Below are 15,299 nucleotides of genomic sequence, written 5' to 3' on the forward strand. Positions count from 1 at the left end.
CAAACATCAGTAGTCATGATGAAAATGCAAATTAAAGCCACAGTGTGATGCCCCTTCACACACACTAGAATAAAAATAAACTTTAAAATCAATTTTAAAATATATAAATAAAAATAACAAATGTTGGCAACAATGCAGAGAAATTGGAACCCTTAAAAGTTACTTGTGGACATGTACAATGGTGCAGTCTCTGTGTACAAACCTTTAGCATTTACTCAAAAATATAAAATATAATTACCATGTGGTTCAACAACTCCACTCCTAGATATATACCAAAAAAATGGAAAACAGGCGTTCAAACAAAAACTTGTACAGCAATTATTCATAGCAGCACTGTTCACAATAGCCCAGGGTAGAAAAGATTTAAATGTCCATCAGCAGGTAAATGGGTAAGCAAAATAAGGTAGATCCATAAGCTACATTACTCTGTCATATAAAGGAATAAAGTAAAATTATACAGCTGCTGTGGAAAACTGTATGGTGGCTCCTCAAAAACATGGAAAATGTGTGATCCCTTGATTCCACTCCAGGGTGTACACCAAAAATATTAGAAAGCAAGGACTGGAACAGACATTTGTACCCCATATTCATAGCAATATTATTCACAATAACCAAAAGGTGGATGCAACACAACACATCCTTCAACAGATGAATGGATAAGTACAGTGTAGTATATACACAATGGAATATGACTCAACCTTTAAAACTAAGGTAATTCTCACACATGCTTCAATGTGGATGAACCTTGAAGTCATTATGCTAAGTGAAACCAGCCAGACACAAAAAGGACAAATGTTCTATGATTCCACTAGTATGGGGTATCCAGATAAGTCAAACTCAAAGACAAAATAGAATAACATTGCCAGGGGTTGAGAAGAGTTCGTGCTTAATGGTTACTGTTTCACATGGGGAAAATAAATCTCTGGAGATGGATGGTGAGGATATTTTTACAGCAATGTGAATGTAGTTAATGCCATAGAATTGTGTACTTACAAATGGTTTAAATGGGGCTTTCCTCATGGCACAGTGGTTTAGAATCCGCCTGCCAATGCAGGGGACACGGGTTCAAACACTGGTCCTGGAAGATCCCGCATGCCACAGAGCAACTAAGCCCATGAGCCACAGCTACTGAGCCCTCATGCCACAACTACTGAAACCTGTGCGCCTAGAGCCTGTGCTCTGTAACAAGAGAAGCCACCGCAATGAGAAGCCTGCATACGACAACAAAGAGTAGCCCCACTCGCCACAACTAGAGAAAGCCTGCATGCAACAAAGACCCGACACAACCAAAATTAGAAAAGAAAATAAAATATTTTTTAAAAAGCTTTTTAAAAATGGTTTAAATGGCAAATGTTATGTGTTTTTAATCACAATGGAAAAAATGAATGAAATAATGATCAATGTTACAATGTGGATAAACACTGAAAACATCCTAAGTGAAAGAAGCCATACAGAAAAACCACCCAGATCATGCTCATCTTGTACACTTTAAACCCAGCAAGGTTTTTTAAGTGAGGAAAAGCCCCAGTGATGATTCCAAGAAAAGAAAACTGGATTCGAATAGAAAAATACATTTCCACAAAGCTGGGGCAGCTGGTGAAACTTGAAGCAGGTCTGTAGATAGGATTATAATGTGGAAACCATAATTATTCCTCATTATGGGGTTATGTGCTCGTTCCCTGGGAGAGTGGCCCTCCCACTCTCACAGGGTAAAACAAACTGGAGTATTTTGTGAATGTGGAAAACTTTATACTGCTATTTAAAGTTTTTTATACACTTTAAATTTACTAGAAAATAAAGTACTTATCAAAACAGCCATGTCATACCACACCAGAAATACAGACAGAGCTATAGGGACTTGCCTGGTGGCGCAGTGGTTAAGAATCCAACTGCCAATGCAGAGGACAAGTGTTCAAGCCCTGGTCCGGAAAGATAACACATGCTGTGGAGCAACTAAGCCCGTGCACCACAACTACTGAGCCTGTGCTCTAGAGCCCGTGAGCCACAACTACTGAAGCCCGACGCCTAGAGCCCATGCTCTGCAAGAAGAGAAGCCACTGCAATGAGAAGCCCACGCACTTCAATGAAGAGTAGCCCCAACTTGCTGCAACTACAGAAAGCCCATGTGCAATAACAAGGACCCAACACATGCAAAAAAACTAATTAATTAAAAAAATAGAGCTACAGAGCATACAGCACTTCCACTCCTGGGTGTATATCTCGGGATAACCATAAATCCATAGGACACAGGCACTTCAACTATTAGTGCAGCCCTTTTGCAGGAGCCTCGACTTAGAAACAATATAAATGTCCTTGGAAGGAAAAAATGGATAAAGAAGATATGGTACTTATGTACAATGGAATATTACTCAGCCATGAAATCAATGAAATAAGGCCAGTTGCAGCAACTCAGGTGGACTTAGGTACAATCATTCTAAGTGACATAAGTCAGACACAAAAAGACACTTAGCATAAAGTATCACTTATAGGTGGAATCTAAAAATGGCTACACATGAACTAAATTACAAAAGAGAGTCACACATTTAGAAAACAAACCTATGGCTGCTAAAGGGGAAAGGTGGGGTGGGGTGAGGCATAAACCAGAGGGTTGAAATTAGCACAGATAGGGTTCCAAAGACCAAATAGGTAATCCACAAGACCTACTCTATAGCTCAAAGAACTGGACTGGGCACACTCTAGTCATCATAAAAGAATATATACGACTGGTAAGAATCTGAAAAAGAATTTATGGATGTCTCTCTGTAAGTGAATCAAGTGGATGTGCAGCAGCATTGAAAATCAGCTATACCCCATTATAAAAATAAATTACAAAAGAAAACAAGGAGAAACTGTTACAAAATTCGTTCAGGGGCTGTGATGAAACCTGCATTGACCCCATCTAGATCTACAGCTAAACGGGACAAGAGCAGAGGACTCAGTCTCTGTCTTTATGTTTAGAGTCTAATGCGAGCTCAAGTCATTTTACCTCTGTTCATACACTGCTGATTATTTTCAACAAATCACAAAGATATCGGTGTTTTCTCTTTACTATTTGGTGCTTGAGCTGGAGTAGCAGGCAGCGCCTTGAGTATATTAATCCTGGCTGAGCTATGCTAACCTGGAGTGCTACTTGGAGGTGCCCAAATCTTTAACGTAGTCATAACAGTCCCTGCACTTGTAATAATTTTCTTTATAGTTGTACCCATTATACTGCAGGGTTCAGAAACTGACTTGGGCCACTAATAACTGGGACACCTGAGGTAGCATTTCCCCAAATAAATCATGTAAACTTTTGACTATTTCCCCCATCATTCTTACTCCTACTCATATCACCAACAGTAGAAGCTGATTCTGGTAAAAGTGGAACTGTATATTCAGCTCTAGCCTGCAATCTGGCCCACACAGGAGCCTCTGTCGACCTAACCATTTCCTCCTTACATTTAGCAGGTGTCTCTTCAATTCTTCGTGCTATTTCTTGTATTACTATAGTCTTTAATCCAAAACCAGCAGTCAAATCCCAATACCAAACACCATTATTTGTTTATTCTTCCCTAACTATAGCCATATTACTATAATTACCACTCTCACTCCGAGCAGCCAGAATTGCCACACCGTTAAGAGATAGAAATCTCAACACTACATTCTTTGACCCTGCAGGAGGAAATCGAATCCTATAGCAACACCTATTTTGAATCTTGGTCACCCTGAAGTGTGTATTCATGGCCTACCAGGTTTTGTTATAATTTCACATATCATTACATACGATTTAGCACAAAAACTGCCATCAGATATTTGGGAATATTATGAGTCATGTCCACTGGCCTTTTAGGATTTCTCTTGTGGGCCCATCTTATATTTACCATAAGGATAGCTGTCGACTCAGTAGCATACTTTGCATCAGCTACCATAATTACTTCTATCCCTACAGGAGTAAAAGTATCTAGCCGATTAGAAACTCTTTATTTAATTTTTTTTTTGGCTGCGTTGGGTCTTCATTGCTGCACACAGGCTTTCTCTCGTTGCGGTGAGTGGGAGCTACTCTTCGTCACCATGCGCAGGCTTCTCACGGCGGTGGCTTCGCTTGCTGCAGAGCACAGGCTCTAGGCATGTGGCCTTCAGTAGTTGTGGCGCACGGGCTTTTTGCTCCGCAGCATGTGGAATCTTCCTGGACCAGGGATCAAACCCATTTCACCTGTATTGGCAGGCCAATTCTTTACCACTGCATCACCAGGGAAGTCCCTGATTAGCAACTCTTCACGGAGGTAATATTATATGAGATCCCACTCTATTATGAGTTTTAGGCTTTATTTTCCTTTTTACAGTAGGTGGTTTGACAGGAATCATCTTAGCCAACTCATCCCTGGACATTGTCCTCCAGGATACATACTATGTAGTAGCACACTTCCATGACGTAGTGTCCATGGGAGCAGTCTTCACTATTATAGGAGGCTTCCTACACTGATTCACACTCTTCTCAGGTTACACAGTTAACTCAGCAGTAGCAAAACTCACTTCACAGGTATATTTGTAGTAGTAAATATGACTTCCTGCAGCACTTTCTTGGCCTCTCAGGGAGGTTACTACATTCCTCTGAGGCACACACAACATGAAATGTTTTGTCTTTAGGCTCATTCGTCTCAGTAGCAGCAGTAATGCTAATAATCTTCATACTGTGAAAACCATTTGTGTCCAAACGAGAAGTCTCAGCAGTGGAAACTGCTGCTCCTAACCTAGAATGGTTGCATGGATGCCCTTCGCCATATCTTATATTTGAAGATCCTACCTATGTAAATGTAAAATAAGGTAGGACTCAAGTCTTTTCAAGCAGCTTGAAGCCAACAGCATAACAATGATGTCTTTCTCAATAAATGAGATAAAAGTAAAAAGTGATGTAAAATTTTCAAAGTGAAATTATAGACTAAAATAGTGTATATCACGAAGGCATATCAATTTCATCTAGGCTCTCAAGATACAACATCACCGATTATGGAAGAACTTTTACATTTTCATCACACATATTAATAGTGATTTTTAAAAGAAGTTCTCTAGTCCTCTATATTAGTTCACTACTATTGACAACTATACTAACTCATATATGTACAATAGATGCACAGGTAGAGAAAATTTGAACATTTTACCAGCCATTATTGTAATCTTAGCAGCTCTATCATCATTGTGAATCCTTTACATGATACATGAAATCAATAACTCTTCCCAAAGCATAAAAACTATGGGTCAGTAATGATACTGACGCTACAAATACACAGATTATGAAGATTTAAATGTTGACTGCTCTGTAATCCCCATATCAGAGCTAACACCAGGAGAATAGTGATTAATAGAAGTCAACAACCTAGCAGTATAGAGATAGTCATTGAATATTAGTTTCATCTGAAATTGTTGTACACTCTTGAACTGTTCCTTCTCAGGCCTAAAAAGAGCTGCTCTCCCAGGACGCCTAAATTAAAGAATCCTAATAGCAACAGGACCAGGCCTATGTTGTGGACAATGATCAGTAGAGGTCGTTTTCCTGAGGTCAAAGACAGGACAGAGGGATATGGCTGAGATATGGGGTGAATCTGGAGCCCATGGGGATGTACCCTCTGAGCTCCGGGATTGGAATGGGGCCTCTGGGGTCCCAGGCCACCCACCACGCCCTCCAGAGCAGGATCTTGGCAACATTCCCTGTCAGTGATGAGGCAGCCCTAGCACTTGTCATGCCCCAATGCTGTGTCCTATGTGGGTCCCATGTTCTTGGGCCCACACCCACACTCTGCAGGTCCACGCTGCAGGGTCCTTCGTGCCTCAGGAGTAGAGACCATACAGCAAGCAGTTTCCTCCCCAACCAGCAGGAGGAGGAGAGGAGAGCAGGGGCACCAGGGGAATCTCACTCAGACAACAACACCCCAGGGGTGCCAGCGGGGACAGTGATGATGCAGATGAGGCACAGACCAAGAGATGGAACCAGAGGACCCAAAAGGCAGCTGGTCAGGCCCTGGCTCATCTGCACCCCGGACACCTTTGTCCCTCATACACCCCCTTCCTCATACACCCTCTCCTTAAATGCAGATTCTTCAGATGCAAACAGGCAGAGCTTCAGAATGAAAGTCAGCTCTTCCAAAGTGACCCGTCAGCAAACGCTGCAGGATTCCACTCCAGTGGGTGCCCTGGAGTCCACAACTCAAGGACTGAAGTGGATATCGGTGCCAGGGGCAGTGGGAGGGAATGGGGAGTGAGACATTCGTGGTTGTGGAGTTTTGGTTTTGCAAGATGAAAAGTTCTAGGGATGGTGGTGATGGCTCCACGAGAAAGTGAATAGATCTGATGCCTCAGAAACGTGCACTTAAAATGGTGATGATGGTAAAGGGTATGTGACATGTGTTTTATTTCACTTAAAATAAATTCTTAAAATAATGTCTTGTTCATTGAGATTCCATTGCGACTCCCCTTCATCACAAATGTCGGAGGCCCAGACACAGTCCCCTACCTTAGGGGCCATCATGGTACCCTCACAGAGCACGTGGGAGACCATTCTTGGGGGGGGCTAGTCTGTGCTCACCTGACCTCTGTCCAGGGGGACCCAGGCAGTGGTGACCCCCATAGATTAGACATATGATGTGATATGTTATTAATATGATACCACCAAGCGTTGTCACTCACCAGAACACAGAGCAGCAACCCACTCAAACATGCCTGACCTCACATGAATGTGAGAAGACTAAGAGAAGAAAAGGTACCACAGGTTAATCAGCGCAACACCCTTAATGCAGAGGTTGGAAATCTCAAAGGGGAAAAGACACACTGCAGGCAAAGAGCACATATGGGGTCTCCCTGTACATGTGATCCTGACCCATGCAGATGTGGTGAGACCCACACAGTCCCCACACCCTTTACCTGGGGTCGCACGTCCACACTCACCACAGTGACCCCACCTCCCTAGACCCTGCACCTAAAGTCACACGTTCTCTCTCAACAGGTGACCCCTCCTACCCAGACCCCTCCACCTGAGTCACATGTCCACAGTCCCAGGGTGAACCGCCCTCCCCAGACTCCCCCAACTGGGGTCACACGTGCACAGTCTCCAGGGTGACCTCACCTCCCCAGACCCTGCACCTGGGGTGACATGTCCCCTTGGTCAGGACACCATGGCTCTGCTGGTGGATCCCCTCATGTGGAAACAAGCTGTGTTCCTGGGGCCTCCTGGGATGGGAAAAAGTGGCAGGTGGGTCTCCTCTCCCCACACTTGTACCAGAGAAGTCCTCCTCTTTTCAGTTTGATTCTGTTGATTTTACCTGTTTTTAAAGCTTTCATGCTAAAGTTGAACACACTACTTGGTTCTGGCAGGCTCAGTCCTTTCTTGTCTCACATACTTGTTGAGATAATTCACAGGACAGCAGGGCTGAAAGCAGAGGGGCAGCTCTGGACGCTTCTGAGTAGGGACGGTAGACTGGAAGGAGAGCTCAGCAGCAGCCTCAGCTTTTGCCCATCGGGCTTTTGCCCGATCTGCGTGCCCTGCAATCAATTCACCAGCTAAACCTGCCTCCCTACGCACCATGCACGTGCTGGTGAATTAGAATTATTGCCAGGTAGCCCTCCTGTGGATTCTCCACGAGCCCCAGGGAAGGTGAACCTTGCAGGGATTAAGACTAAGGCCCCGACCATAGTACTGACCCTTGGGAGGACCAAGTAACCACACTCAGAAGAGAGGCTGTTACTTAGAGAAGCCCACCTCAGCTCCAGACGCCAGATATTTAAGCACTGACCTTCAGATGCAGGCATGGAGCTTCCCAGTCCTGAGGCCAGGCCGGGTTTCTACCCAGGTTCCCATAGTCCTAGCGTACACAGAACATGGTCAGGCCTAAATCTTCTTATTATAGACAACACATGGTCAGCTCTAAACATAATCAGTAGACAGGACAGGCAGAAGTCTAAATCTACCGTGTAGACAGAACTTGATCACGTTTAAAGTAGCTTAGGGCTGATCTCATAGGAGGTACAGATCACACACAAGGGTCTCTCATCTTTCGACACCTGCATCAGGAAACTGAACAAAATCTTTGTCATTAAACATTTCAACAGGCAAAACCAAAATGTTACCAATATCTCTGGCCACCTGATGGTCAGGATCCACGGGTGAGCCACGAACTTCTGAGAGTGCAGCCCAGTCTGCTGCCAGGACAGACAAGAAGTGGCCTGATTCTAGCCTCCCAGGCTTCCAGAAGGAGGCGGCCGCACTGGAGGCCCAGGCAGGACAGTCCTGCATGGTCCAGGCCGGGAGATCCGGTCTGTCCATTCCGCTGGCCGATTCCGGGCGGGGCTCTCAGGGCCACTGAGAGCCCTTCACTCAGGTCCTGCTTCCCTGCAGCGTGTGCATGTGGTGCGTGTGTGTGTTTGTGTGTGTAGAGGGGGCGGTGGCTGACGGCTCCCATGGCCCCGGTCCCGGGCACCGCGCTGTCTTCGATGGGAGTCACGGGGAGAGGTAGGGGCACAGAAGCCATTGGAGAGGAGAACCCACCGCGGAGCTCCTTGCACACTGGCTCGCCCCACCTGGTGACCCACCTGCCCATCGTGGGCCGCATGTCACCCCCCAGCCCCCACCCCCGAGAGCAGGGTGCCTGCTCTTTCAAAAGGACAAGGTCTCACATGGAGGAGACCCAGTGGGGACAGTCACACCCCCACTCCTGATGCTGACTTTGGGAGAATGAACCCCCTTGACTGGGCGATGGGACCCTGTGAGGAAAGAGGTGGCGGCCCCATCCAAGTCGGGGCCTGGTTGAGAGATGGGAACACAGGAGCCAAGTGCAGAGCCTGGAGGCCAAGCCAACAGGAGGGGCACCCCCAGCCTTGGCCCGGCTCTCCAACTGTGACATTGTAGCTTCAGGGGACCTGGGGCAGGTGCCTGAATGTAATGGGGGTCTAAACTGGACCCAGATTGGGGCTTAAAGAAGGTGTGAAGGATGTTACTGAGACAGTGACAGTCATTGGAAGACAGACCCTGTGTCAGGACATCCTGCTCCATCCCTTTAAATCCCTGAGATCTGTGACCTTTACGTGGCTACGCAGGATAGTTAGAGCAGCTGCGTCTGGATATATCTGCAAGTGGTTCCAGCAAACACACAGTTGTGCACACAGGCGGGCACAGCACACACACAAACATATGCAGGTGCACAGCACAAATATATTCACACACTAGCATATGAACACACATGCACGCATATGCCCATGCACACACTAACGTGAGCAAGTGCACACTAACTAACGTGTGCAAGTGCACATACCTATGCACATGCACAGCATAGGTATGCAAACAGGCACATGCACATGCATGTACATAGCACACACACAGGGAATAAAGTGAATCCATAAAGTGAGTCCGTAAAGCATTAAGTCCTGAACACAAGTGAAGCTGACATGTATTTTTCCCTTTTCTTAGCTTTGATGTTTTTCACAATAAAAAGTTTAAGGAAAAAGTTAATGGCAAATGACTTTTGATTCATAGGACTTTCTGACGTTATTCCACAAATATTATGACAGGAGAAATGAATGTAGATAGTACATGTGTCCACTAATGGATGAATGGAGAAGAAAAACATGGTCCATCAATACAAGGGAATGTTATTCAGCCTAAAAGGGAAGGCAATTCTGACACAGGCTGCAGCAGGGATGAACCTTGAGGGCATTAATGCTCAGTGATGTAAGCTAGACACAAACAAACAAACAATGCTTGATCCATTCATACAAGGCCCCTAGAGCAGTCGAAAACATAGAGACAGAAAGTAGGATGGTGAGTGCCAGGGGCTGAGGGAGGGACAATGGGGACTGAGTGTTTAATGGGGACTGTTTCACTTTTGCAAGATGAAAAATTCTGGAGGATGATGGCGGTCAGGTTTGCACAACAGTGCGAATTACTTCTGGACCGTGAAATGTGCACTTAAAAATGATTAAGATAGTAAAGTTTATGTTTTGTGTATTGGACCACAATTTTTAAAACTTTTTTAAAAAAACAACAGGAAGTAGTCCATGAATAACACAAGATGCACAACTTCACTAACAACCGAGGGATTAAAACCGTAAGAAAACTACTGTGTACACACCTACCAGAATGGCAGACATGAAGAAACGGTATCAAATATCAGCAGGATGTGGAGCAATGGAAAGCCTGGTGTGCAGCGGAGGTGCAACCACTTCTGAAGCAATCGGGCCTCAGAGAGTGAAGTCCGTGCACACAGACCCACAGTGTTCCTCCCAGCTGAACACAACCCCCCCCCAGCCCTGCACCAGGACACACGGACATGGACTCTGCAGCCACAGGAGCCAAACCTGAAAGAATCTGAAGGCCATCACAAGCGGATGCAGAAATGAACCATGCATGCTCCTATGAAGGAATATTCCACAGCAATGGAGTACATTTTGTTTAAAGGTAGTAAAACTATAAAAAAAATATTTTTAAAAAAAACTATATTCACAAGATGAAAGAATCTATAATTCTGGCACCTAAGGATTGTCGAATGCTCCTAAAAATAGACTGTTGTGGAAACGTTTATTATAAGGAAATTGACATGTTCTCTAGGAAGGACGGGGTGAATGGGCCTGCTACATTTTCTACATTGAAGACATACACAGGTTTGGATTCTACTTCTGTTAAATCAAGTGGGGCTTCATTGGATTTCTGCTTCTGCGGAGATAATCAAATTCTGGGTAGGGGTCAGGAGAAAACTAGTCATAGGTGTTCTTGTGTAATAATTACTGTTGAAAGTGTAAATGATCCATTTATCAGTATGACTGATAAGAGAATAACTGCTACATTACTTCATATGAGATTGTGTGTGCTACTGTCCCTAGGGCTCCAGTGAGTGAGTATTTTGAATGTGAAGCTCATCCAGATCTGAGAATGGGATAAATGGCTAGGTGTGATATGGCTAATATAAATAATATGCCAACATTTATATTAATTAGTGGATAAGATATGGGAAGAGGAATTCATGTTGTGAGAGCCAGGGTTAAGGCTAGCATTGGGGCAATAATATATAAATTGATGATGTTGATGGACATAGTGGTTCTTGAATAAGTAATTTGTATGCCTCAGCAATGGTTTGTAATCATCCATGGGGGCTGATGATTGTTGGCCCTTTCTGGATTTTTATATAGCCTAGGATTTTCCATTTAATTAATATGAGGAATGCTATGGTGAATTAAATTGGGTAATTTGTGAAAGAATGTTGGTTATAAACATATTCTTAGGAAGACGACTTGAACCAGTGCAGATAAAGGTTTCAGTTTTACATAATTACCGGGCTCTGCCACCTTAACAAACACGGTTCTACAGTAGGGTATGTATAAATTAATTGAATGTAGATTATATCATCATTTAGTTTCCAGACATTTTGTAAAGTAAGCCGCAATGCTCTTGTCCTTTCATACTGGAAGAAATCTGCAATAGACAGAAAGCAACCAGGATGACTCCAGTCTGAACTCAGATCACGTGAGACTTTAATCGTTGAACAATTAAAAGCAGTTATACCATTGAAATGTCGTGATCCAGCATCATGGTCATAAACCATATTGCCGCTATGAACTCCAGAATACAATTACACTGTTATCCCTAGTAAAACTTGTTCCGTTGATCAGTGTTTTAGAAGAACAGGTGATAAAGCATTTTGACTAGCTGGTCTAAATTTTGATCACTCAGAGGTGGTTGATTCTCCAAAAAATAAATGGCACACGGGCCCAAGGCACACCGGCTTCAGTAGTTGTGGCACACAGGCTCAGTAGTTGTAGCCCACTGGCTTAGTTGCTCTGTGGCAAGTGGGATCTTCCCAGACCAGGGATCGAACCCGTGTCCCCTGCATTGGCAGGCGAATTCTTAACCACTTCATCACCAGGGAAGTCCCAGAATCGCAGTCTCCCTTTTAGTATACCTTAAGCCCAAAGAATCCATGGAAAATTGTTACAGAAAATAAGACAATAAAATATTGTAAGGACTGTAACAGAAGCATATAGTACACAGTTCATATAGACACAGCCCAAGCAGTTACAAAGTATATTAAAAGGGAGGCTGTAATTTTATTTTATTATTTTTATTATTTTTTTAACATCTTTATTGGAGTATAATTCCTTTACAATGATGTGTTGTTTTCTGCTTTATAACAAAGCGAGTCAGTTATACATAAGCATATGTTCCCATATTTCTTCCCTCTTGCATCTCCCTCCCTCCCACCCTCCCTCTCCCACCCCTCTAGGTGGTCACAAAGCACCGAGCTGCTCTCCCTGTGCTATGCGGCTGAGGGAGGTTGCAATGTTAAAAGAATAAGATAAATTATACCCACAAACTCCCAATCTTTCCTGAAACGTTGCAATCTGGAACCCTATTGTAGGAAGCAGAAGATTCCAGGAGACATTCTACAAATGAAGGACTCTAAACCCTGTGCTTGGATAAGGAATTCTGGAAGGAAGGTATCCTCACCAGAGGAGAGCAGGTTCCTATACTTGTCTAACATCACATACCTGGACAGTTCCCACTGATCTTGGTCCAGGCATTGCCTGTCCTCTTGAGAGAAAACTATGGCCATATCCTGGAATGTCAGCAGTCCCTGAAATTAAAAGTACACATACCGTGTGGCCACGGGAAGAGTTCATAATGTGACCCAAGAAGAAAAGAGCAAGTTAAGAGAACTGGTTTTAATTTAGAAGAGTGTCTTCAATTACCCACTAATATATATATATATATATATATATATATATATATATATATATATATATATATATATATATATATATTTTACAGAGTAAGTTTCTCTATCTTATTTCTAACTACAAGAAAGGAGTGTGGCATGTGATCCACAAAACCAGTATAGAGACTATACTTATCTGGAAAAGAAATGATAAAATGATGGTTTCAACACAGGCATATGCATTTTTGAGTGTTTTATTTATATCAAATTGGATAAAATGTGTGTATTTCTCAGACAGAAAAGACGTGTCGAGGTAGAAATGTACCTTTCAACTATTCATGGGTACACAAGTACACTGGGGAGATTGTAAAAGTTCAGATTGTGATTCAGTAGGTCTGGTGGGCCTGAGTTCTATTTTTTTAACAAGCTCACTTTTAACTAGTGATGCCACAGTCTCTGATTCATTAACGACAATTGTGAAGAGCAGAGACATAATTAGAAAGGTAAACATTCATATTTCATTTTGAACTTAAAGTGTTTTATGGATTTTACACCTTTAAGAGGATAGTAAGCACAGCAGCAACAATCATTTGTGAATATTTACTATAGGCCGTGTATCTTTCTAACTTTGTAGTGTAGGACTCCAGGAAAAATGCCTGGGCTGCGGTCACAGTGGGCGGGGCCCTCAGGCCGGGCCGCCCCTCCAGGACCCCCGACCGGCCCTGAGCTCCTGGCGGCTCCCTCCCCCAGGAGTCCCCGTCCCTCCCAGAAGGCCTCGGGGCAGAGCGGTCCCGCCCCCTGCGCCCGGAACGGAGCTCGCGTTTCCTCAGAGCTGGAACTCCCGGCTCGGGGTCTCTTCCCCCGGCCTTCACGGAACTGCCCCAGAGCCCGAGGGGAGGGCGGCCTCACTGACGCTGCCGGCTCTGGAGGGGCCCCCGCGGCCGAAGCCGCTACAGTCGTGCGGACGGCGGGCCGGGTAAGTGGGCGCCGACCCTCCGCCTGGTCCGGTGCCCGGGCGGCAGGGCAAGACCAGCTTCTGAGGGGCTGCCACCCGCCGCTGCTGTGCAGAAAGGGCGGCCCCCAGCGTCTGGTTCCGGGGAACTGAGGTGCCTCCTCTCCCCCCTGCCCTCGGCCTGGCTCGCGGGGCCTGGGGGGCGTGGGGAGGGGTCGGCCTGAGCGTCCTGAGGGGAAACGGGGCAAGCGAGGCGCAGGGCGCGGCGGCGGCGTCAGCGCCCCTCCCCCCGACTGCGGGGAAAGCGGCTAAAAACTCCTCCCGAGGCTCGCAGGCCCCTTGTTCAGCAGAATCCCTGTGTGCTCCTTCCTCCCTGAGCTAAACTACCGGGGGGAGGGGACAGGGCAGGGCACTGGCGCAGGTAATGGGGACCATCAACGGGTGATTGTTAACTCAGGAAAACCGGCTCTCCCAACGTGAGGAATGGAGCGCTTTTCTTTTTTTGCGAAGATGCCAGAGTCTGGGCTCACTGAATTCCTTCCTTTCATATGCACCTCAGCGCTCTGGGGCCTGCATTCTGTATTTTCATATCCTGAGATCCTCAGGGCCCGCGGCTCACACTGGAGGGCTGCAAGGGCTGATGACTGTGACATCCTTTGTTTACTGAGATGGCAAGAAATATTCCATTTCTCACAGGCTTGAGGGGCACAGAGTGAAAAGGGTAGGAGAATCTCACTCAGCATGTACTTTGGTTTACATGTAGGTAATATTTACACTTAACTGTGCTACTAGAGGTTCTCAAGTGTAATCAACTTGTACTACTGCCCTCTATGTATGAATTTCATGAATATCATAAGATAAATGCCTATAGAATTGACTTAATCCATTTAAATAGGATAATGGTTTTTAAAGGAAACATCATAGAAATATAACAACAAATCCCTTACCACTAAAGGCTGGGTCTGGAACAACCTAAATAAATGTTCCATTGTTAAAATATTGAAAGATGTATTCAATAGAAATATCAACAAAAATGACAAATAATGAGGGCAGCAGAATGTTGAAATGTTCTATCTTTATCATCAAAGTGGCAGAACATCATGTATTAGTAGGCACTGTGGGCAGAAGATGCCTGATTTTATACCTTTGTCATATTTGTACAGTTGTTTCAACAAGTAACTTAAAGACAAAATGGAAAAAAAGGAGGTTTGTGCCTGAGATCATGTTGATGTGAAACCAGGGATGGCCACCTTGTCCCAGGTGAGTTAAGTTTACCTGGCAGGTAGACCGCAGAGCTCCTGAGAAGCAAGGGTTGGAATTTTTCTGCTGGGTGCCCCTTAGGTTCTGTGACTTGACTGATTGTGAGTCATGTTTCAGGAAAGACCTGATCACAGGAAAAGGGTGGGGAAGAGTGATTTGGGGAGCAGCTAACAACATTCATCACGGCTCATGGCTTGAATGAATTTTAAAGAAACAGGAAAACAAATGCTTCTCATGGAATCAGAGAATGTGAGGGCTGGACAATCCTAGAAAATGAGGAACACCTGTCCCATTTTCCAGATGAGAAAACAGAGGCCCAGCAAGGTGAAATCCCTCACCCAAGTTGCCCCCGTCTCTCCTCCCCAGTACATGGTTCATGAAAGCAGGACTTTTCCTGTCGTGATCACTGCTGAACC

The sequence above is a fragment of the Hyperoodon ampullatus genome (genome assembly GCF_949752795.1).
Source record: "Hyperoodon ampullatus genome assembly, chromosome: X".
Taxonomy (NCBI): Eukaryota; Metazoa; Chordata; class Mammalia; order Artiodactyla; family Ziphiidae; genus Hyperoodon; species Hyperoodon ampullatus.